The 6,426-nt window shown below is 46.5% G+C and overlaps 1 non-coding gene across 1 annotated transcript; it reads left to right on the forward strand.

The window, feature by feature from the left end:
• The first annotated feature begins 1,322 nt into the window (after positions 1–1,322).
• Trnai-aau (transfer RNA isoleucine (anticodon AAU)) lies at positions 1,323–1,394 on the forward strand. The gene has a single exon. It is a non-coding gene; the product is annotated as a tRNA-Ile (tRNA).
• Positions 1,395–6,426: the final 5,032 nt, after the last annotated feature.

Below are 6,426 nucleotides of genomic sequence, written 5' to 3' on the forward strand. Positions count from 1 at the left end.
GCGGTACAGCATAAGGTGGGACGAGGCAGTCTGAATTACATTTTATAGATGTATTTCTCACATATCTCAGAGCCTCTCGCGATATTCGTCGTCGTCGTCGTCGTCGTCGTCGTCGTCGTCGTCGTCGCCGCCGCCGCCGCCGTTCTGCGGAAGTAGCAAATGGCAATCGTAGCAAATGCGGCGAGGGACGCCCTGCCTTCGATTCCGAATGCACAAAGTGTGTGGTCTTGTTTCTCAGTCTATATTTGGTCGGTCTCGTCAGAGGTTGAATGTAACGAATGGGTGGGAAAGAGCAAGGGGCAGCGGCTGTGTAGAACGAAAACACAAATCCTCAGGGGTGTGAGCGTTTCGAGATGAGTCGTATACATGTAAATGTTGGTCGTCAGTGACCGTGTGGCCTAATGGATAAGGCGTCGGACTTCGGATCTGAAGATTACAGGTTCGAATGCTGTCACGCTTGTATTTTTCCAGTTCTGAAAAAGAAACATAACGTTTTAATGTAGCAATTGAGCAGTACGAAACCGTCTGAATGTTGCTGTTGACCATTTCTTGCTTGGAGATGCTCTTGAGCTTGAAACACACACAACAAGACCGGTGTTAACTAGCGAAATGGTCGGCAGAGTGCCGACACAGCGAGTTCTGACTATCACTTGCACATCTAAAACAACGTCGGAAAGTAACTCGTTCGGCTTTTCAGTCACATAAAGTATGTGTGTTAATTTTGACGCCACTAGCTCTGCATGTTGTCATGCAATTTCTTTACCTCTCAGAAATGATTATGACATAAAAGTGAAGTACGTGACGAGTGTGACGTTACAAAAACATTAGGCATCATGGAGAGATTCTATATGGGACCACCCAACCCAAACGAGTACTGTATGACGTGCTACCCGGCAGGTATTCACCGAGGTAGCCGGCTAGCTCAGTCGGTAGAGCGTCAGACTCTTAATCCCAGGGTCGTGGGTTCGAGCCAGACGCTGGGCGGAACGGAATTTTGTTCCGCTGCAGGTGTAAATTACCGTTTTTCTGATTAACGAGATTTAATGGAAATAGCAACTTTAAACTTTGCCTACGTCTCTGTCAGTCGCAAGGAAACTGTATTTGAAGGTGAAGGTGATTTTGTAGATATGTGTGAAAGACATGTTCTGAAATGCAAGTGTTGTTGTTTGGAGAGCACATCGGTTACGTGTCAGATGTGTAGCCAAGCAGTAATTTGTCGAAATAGCTGCAAATATTAGCCGGTAATATGAAGTGTTGTCAGCTAAAGTCTGATGATGCAGACGACCGTAAGGACGAAGTACCCAAGAATACCGCTAGGCCGCGCCTCTTTAGCTCAGTGGTAGAGCACTGGTCTAATAAACCAGAGGTCGTAAGTTCCATCCTCACAGGAGAAAGATGAATTTTGGAAATCAGTTGCGCGTTGTGGCCGTATAGCAAACAGTACCTGTGATGACGAACAATTAGCGACAGGCGTTTTTTTAAGAATTACTCTCAGATGCGATTAAGGCGAATGGCGCAGATAAAGCATTTGCCAAAGCGGTACAGCATAAGGTGGGACGAGGCAGTCTGAATTACATTTTATAGATGTATTTCTCACATATCTCAGAGCCTCTCGCGATATTCGTCGTCGTCGTCGTCGTCGTCGTCGTCGCCGCCGCCGCCTCTGCAGAAGTAGCAAATGGCAATCGTAGCAAATGCGGCGAGGGACGCCCTGCCTTCGATTCCGAATGCACAAAGTGTGTGGTCTTGTTTCTCAGTCTATATTTGGTCGGTCTCGTCAGAGGTTGAATGTAACGAATGGGTGGGAAAGAGCAAGGGGCAGCGGCTGTGTAGAACGAAAACACAAATCCTCAGGGGTGTGAGCGTTTCGAGATGAGTCGTATACATGTAAATGTTGGTCGTCAGTGACCGTGTGGCCTAATGGATAAGGCGTCGGACTTCGGATCTGAAGATTACAGGTTCGAATGCTGTCACGCTTGTATTTTTCCAGTTCTGAAAAAGAAACATAACGTTTTAATGTAGCAATTGAGCAGTACGAAACCGTCTGAATGTTGCTGTTGACCATTTTTTGCTTGGAGATGCTCTTGAGCTTGAAACACACACAACAAGACCGGTGTTAACTAGCGAAATGGTCGGCAGAGTGCCGACACAGCGAGTTCTGACTATCACTTGCACATCTAAAACAACGTCGGAAAGTAACTCGTTCGGCTTTTTAGTCACATAAAGTATGTGTGTTAATTTTGACGCCACTAGCTCTGCATGTTGTCATGCAATTTCTTTACCTCTCAGAAATGATTATGACATAAAAGTGAAGTACGTGACGAGTGTGACGTTACAAAAACATTAGGCATCATGGAGAGATTCTATATGGGACCACCCAACCCAAACGAGTACTGTATGACGTGCTACACGGCAGGTATTCACATAGGTAGCCGGCTAGCTCAGTCGGTAGAGCGTCAGACTCCTAATCCCAGGGTCGTGGGTTCGAGCCAGACGCTGGGCGGAACGGAATTTTGTTCCGCTGCAGGTGTAAATTACCGTTTTTCTGATTAACGAGATTTAATGGAAATAGCAACTTTAAACTTTGCCTACGTCTCTGTCAGTCGCAAGGAAACTGTATTTGAAGGTGAAGGTGATTTTGTAGACATGTGTGAAAGACATGTTCTGAAATGCAAGTGTTGTTGTTTGGAGAGCACATCGGTGACGTGTCAGATGTGTAGCCAAGCAGTAATTTGTCGCCATAGCTGCAAATATTAGCCGGTAATATGAAGTGTTGTCAGCTAAAGTCTGATGATGCAGACGACCGTAAGGACGAAGTACCCAAGAGTACCGCTAGGCCGCGCCTCTTTAGCTCAGTGGTAGAGCACTGGTCTAATAAAACAGGGGTCGTAAGTTCCATCCTCACAGGAGAAAGATGAATTTTGGAAATCAGTTGCGCGTCGTGGCCGTATAGCAAACAGTACCTGTGATGACGAACAATTAGCGACAGGCGTTTTTTTAAGAATTACTCTCAGATGCGATTAAGGCGAATGGCGCAGATAAAGCATTTGCCAAAGCGGTACAGCATAAGGTGGGACGAGGCATTCTGAATTACATTTTATAGATGTATTTCTCACATATCACAGAGACTCTCGCGGTCGTCGTCGTCGTCGTCGTCACCGCCGCCGCCGCCGCCGCTTCTGCAGAAGTAGCAAATGGCAATCGTAGCAAATGCGGCGAGGGACGCCCTGCCTTCGATTCCGAATGCACGAAGTGTGTGGTCTTGTTTCTCAGTCTATATTTGGTCGGTCTCGTCAGAGGTTGAATGTAACGAATGGGTGGGAAAGAGCAAGGGGCAGCGGCTGTGTAGAACGAAAACACAAATCCTCAGGGGTGTGAGCGTTTCGAGATGAGTCGTATACATGTAAATGTTGGTCGTCAGTGACCGTGTGGCCTAATGGATAAGGCGTCGGACTTCGGATCTGAAGATTACAGGTTCGAATGCTGTCACGCTTGTATTTTTCCAGTTCTGAAAAAGAAACATATCGTTTTAATGTAGCAATTGAGCAGTACGAAACCGTCTGAATGTTGCTGTTGACCATTTTTTGCTTGGAGATGCTCTTGAGCTTGAAACACACACAACAAGACCGGTGTTAACTAGCGAAATGGTCGGCAGAGTGCCGACACAGCGAGTTCTGACTATCACTTGCACATCTAAAACAACGTCGGAAAGTAACTCGTTCGGCTTTTTAGTCACATAAAGTATGTGTGTTAATTTTGACGCCACTAGCTCTGCATGTTGTCATGCAATTTCTTTACCTCTCAGAAATGATTATGACATAAAAGTGAAGTACGTGACGAGTGTGACGTTACAAAAACATTAGGCATCATGGAGAGATTCTATATGGGACCACCCAACCCAAACGAGTACTGTATGACGTGCTACACGGCAGGTATTCACCTAGGTAGCCGGCTAGCTCAGTTGGTAGAGCGTCAGACTCTTAATCCCAGGGTCGTGGGTTCGAGCCAGACGCTGGGCGGAACGGAATTTTGTTCCGCTGCAGGTGTAAATTACCGTTTTTCTGATTAACGAGATTTAATGGAAATAGCAACTTTAAACTTTGCCTACGTCTCTGTCAGTCGCAAGGAAACTGTATTTGAAGGTGAAGGTGATTTTGTAGACATGTGTGAAAGACATGTTCTGAAATGCAAGTGTTGTTGTTTGGAGAGCACATCGGTGACGTGTCAGATGTGTAGCCAAGCAGTAATTTGTCGCCATAGCTGCAAATATTAGCCGGTAATATGAAGTGTTGTCAGCTAAAGTCTGATGATGCAGACGACCGTAAGGACGAAGTACCCAAGAGTACCGCTAGGCCGCGCCTCTTTAGCTCAGTGGTAGAGCACTGGTCTAATAAACCAGGGGTCGTAAGTTCCATCCTCACAGGAGAAAGATGAATTTTGGAAATCAGTTGCGCGTCGTGGCCGTATAGCAAACAGTACCTGTGATGACGAACAATTAGCGACAGGCGTTTTTTTAAGAATTACTCTCAGATGCGATTAAGGCGAATGGCGCAGATAAAGCATTTGCCAAAGCGGTACAGCATAAGGTGGGACGAGGCAGTCTGAATTACATTTTATAGATGTATTTCTCACATATCACAGAGACTCTCGCGGTCGTCGTCGTCGTCGTCGTCGTCACCGCCGCCGCCGCCGCCGCTTCTGCAGAAGTAGCAAATGGCAATCGTAGCAAATGCGGCGAGGGACGCCCTGCCTTCGATTCCGAATGCACAAAGTGTGTGGTCTTGTTTCTCAGTCTATATTTGGTCGGTCTCGTCAGAGGTTGAATGTAACGAATGGGTGGGAAAGAGCAAGGGGCAGCGGCTGTGTAGAACGAAAACACAAATCCTCAGGGGTGTGAGCGTTTCGAGATGAGTCGTATACATGTAAATGTTGGTCGTCAGTGACCGTGTGGCCTAATGGATAAGGCGTCGGACTTCGGATCTGAAGATTACAGGTTCGAATGCTGTCACGCTTGTATTTTTCCAGTTCTGAAAAAGAAACATAACGTTTTAATGTAGCAATTGAGCAGTACGAAACCGTCTGAATGTTGCTGTTGACCATTTTTTGCTTGGAGATGCTCTTGAGCTTGAAACACACACAACAAGACCGGTGTTAACTAGCGAAATGGTCGGCAGAGTGCCGACACAGCGAGTTCTGACTATCACTTGCACATCTAAAACAACGTCGGAAAGTAACTCGTTCGGCTTTTCAGTCACATAAAGTATGTGTGTTAATTTTGACGCCACTAGCTCTGCATGTTGTCATGCAATTTCTTTACCTCTCAGAAATGATTATTACATAAAAGTGAAGTACGTGACGAGTGTGACGTTAGGAAAACATTAGGCATCATGGAGAGATTCTGTATGGGACCACCCAACCCAAACGAGTACTGTGTGACGTGCTACCCGGCAGGTATTCACCGAGGTGGCCGGCTAGCTCAGTCGGTAGAGCGTCAGACTCTTAATCCCAGGGTCGTGGGTTCGAGCCAGACGCTGGGCGGAACGGAATTTTGTTCCGCTGCAGGTGTAAATTACCGTTTTTCTGATTAACGAGATTTAATGAAAATAGCAACTTTAAACTTTGCCTACGTCTCTGTCAGTCGCAAGGAAACTGTATTTGAAGGTGAAGGTGATTTTGTAGACATGTGTGAAAGACATGTTCTGAAATGCAAGTGTTGTTGTTTGGAGAGCACATCGGTGACGTGTCAGATGTGTAGCCAAGCAGTAATTTGTCGCCATAGCTGCAAATATTAGCCGGTAATATGAAGTGTTGTCAGCTAAAGTCTGATGATGCAGACGACCGTAAGGACGAAGTACCCAAGAGTACCGCTAGGCCGCGCCTCTTTAGCTCAGTGGTAGAACACTGGTCTAATAATCCAGGAGTCGTAAGTTCCATCCTAACACGAGAAAGATGAATTTTAAAAATCAGTTGCGCGTCGTGGCCGTATAGCAAACAGTATCTGTGATGACGAACAATTAGCGACAGGCGTTTTTTTTAAGAATTACTCTCAAATGTGATTAAGGCGAATGGCGCAGATAAAGCATTTGCCAAAGCGGTACAGCATAAGGTGGGACGAGGCAGTCTGAATTACATTTTATAGATGTATTTCTCACATATCACAGAGACTCTCGCGGTCGTCGTCGTCGTCATCGCCGCCGCCACCGCCGCCGCCGCTTCTGCAGAAGTAGCAAATGGCAATCGTAGCAAATGCGGCGAGGGACGCCCTGCCTTCGATTCCGAATGCACAAAGTGTGTGGTCTTGTTTCTCAGTCTATATTTGGTCGGTCTCGTCAGAGGTTGAATGTAACGAATGGGTGGGAAAGAGCAAGGGGCAGCGGCTGTGTAGAACGAAAACACAAATCCTCAGGGGTGTGAGCGTTTCGAGAT

Source organism: Schistocerca gregaria, chromosome 6 (genome assembly GCF_023897955.1).
Source record: "Schistocerca gregaria isolate iqSchGreg1 chromosome 6, iqSchGreg1.2, whole genome shotgun sequence".
Lineage (NCBI taxonomy): Eukaryota > Metazoa > Arthropoda > Insecta > Orthoptera > Acrididae > Schistocerca > Schistocerca gregaria.